At 39.0% G+C, this 1,887-nt stretch overlaps 1 non-coding gene across 1 annotated transcript; it reads left to right on the top strand.

Annotated features, from left to right (window-relative positions):
- Positions 1-202: 202 nt before the first annotated feature.
- On the top strand, positions 203-310 carry LOC127744681 (small nucleolar RNA R71). The gene has a single exon (XR_008005617.1). It is a non-coding gene; the product is annotated as a small nucleolar RNA R71 (small nucleolar RNA).
- Positions 311-1,887: the final 1,577 nt, after the last annotated feature.

Below are 1,887 nucleotides of genomic sequence, written 5' to 3' on the forward strand. Positions count from 1 at the left end.
TTTTCTTCTGATTCGTCCCATTGTTCACAGGATTCCTTTCAGAAGTGTACATGAATTGGTTATTTGCAACCATTTCAATGAGTTATTGAGCTTCTGCAGGCGTCTTCTTTAGATGAAGAGATCCTCCAGCAGAGCTGTCCAATGACATCTTGGACAGTTCAGACAGAGCATCATAGAAGATACCTATGATGCTCCATTAAGAAAGCATGTCAGAAGGACACTTTCTGATCAATTGTTTGTATCTTTCCCAAGCTTCATAGAGGGATTCACCTTCCTTCTGTCTGAAGGTTTGGACTTCCACTCTAAGCTTACTCAATTTTTGAGGAGGAAAGAACATTGCCAAGAAGGCATTGACTAACTTTTCCCAAGAGTTCAGGCTTTCTTTAGGTTGTGAATCCAACCATATCCTAGCTCTGTCTCTTACAGCAAAAGGGAATAGAATAAGTCTATAGACCTTAGGGTCAACCCCATTGGTCTTGACAGTGTCACAGATTTGCAAGAACTCAGCTAAAAATTGATGAGGATCTTCCAATGGAAGTCCATGAAATTTGTAATTCTGTTGCATTAGAGAAACTAATTGAGGCTTAAGCTCAAAGTTGTTTGCTCCAATGGGAGGGATAGAGATGCTTCTCCCATAGAAGTCGGGAGTAGGTGCAGTAAAGTCACCCAGCACCTTCCTTGCATTGTTTGCATTGTTGTTGTTTTCGGCTGCCATGTCTTCTTCTTTGAAGATTTCTGTTAGGTCCTCTACAGAGAATTGTGCTTTAGCTTCTCTTAGCTTTCGCTTCAAGGTCCTTTCAGGTTCAGGGTCAGCTTCAACAAGAATGCCTTTGTCTTTGTTCCTGCTCATATGAAAGAGAAGAGAACAAGAAAGTATGGAATCCTCTGTCACAGTATAGAGATTCCTCCTAATCCTATTTTTCTCTTCCCCATGTCACACTTCCCAACAACTTCAATCTCTAAATCTCTCCTCTCAATACATACTCCTTCCCAAAATCCTTCCCCATTCACATCCATATTTTCTTTCCCACCCAATCCCACCCATATAGCCGAATACACACATCCCTCAATCTCCTCCATATCTTCTTCTTATTCTTCATCTTTTCTTTCTTCTCTTGCTCAAGGGCGAGCAATTTTCTAAGTTTGGTGTGGTAAAAGCATAGCTTTTTGCTTTTCCATAACCATTAAAGGCACCTAATGATGTGTGGAAAACGATCCAACACAAAACTCACCGGTAAGTGTACCGGGTCGCATCAAGTAATAATAACTCACATGAGTGAGGTCGATCCCACAGGGATTGAAGGATTGAGCAATTTTAGTTTAGTGGTTGATTTAGTCAAGCGATTCAAGTTTTAGTTGAGTGATTTGTGTTTAACAGAAAGTAAATGACATTAAATGTAAAGGGGGAAGGGAAAAGTGCAGTAAATTGAAGAACAGAATTGTAAATGTGCAGAATCTTAAAGAGCAAGGAAGTAAATGACTGAAACTTAAAGTGCAAGAAACTTAAATTGCAGTAACTTAAAGGGCAAGAAAGATAAATGACTTGAATATAAAAGGGAATTGAGGAATGGGATTGCAAGATCTAAACAAAGCTGAAGTAAATTGTAGCAAGAGATTGAGCAGAATTTAAATCAGGAGCAAGTAGCATTCAAACAGAATTGAAATAAAATGCAGCAGAGGTTCACAGAAGAACCAAGAGTGAATTATGATCTCAGGATCCCAAGGGCTTAGGTAGCAGAGCCTAAAACCCAATTTCCTTCCCAGATCTGAATTAACTAAGCAATTGACAAAAAAATTAAAGAAGAAACAATTGAAGAACAGAATTTGGATTGAATTATGCAGAAAATAGAGTGCAAAGAGCTTGAATGGGAATTGGGACAGAATTTC

This window comes from Arachis duranensis, unplaced genomic scaffold, assembly GCF_000817695.3.
Source record: "Arachis duranensis cultivar V14167 unplaced genomic scaffold, aradu.V14167.gnm2.J7QH unplaced_Scaffold_85623, whole genome shotgun sequence".
Taxonomy (NCBI): domain Eukaryota; kingdom Viridiplantae; phylum Streptophyta; class Magnoliopsida; order Fabales; family Fabaceae; genus Arachis; species Arachis duranensis.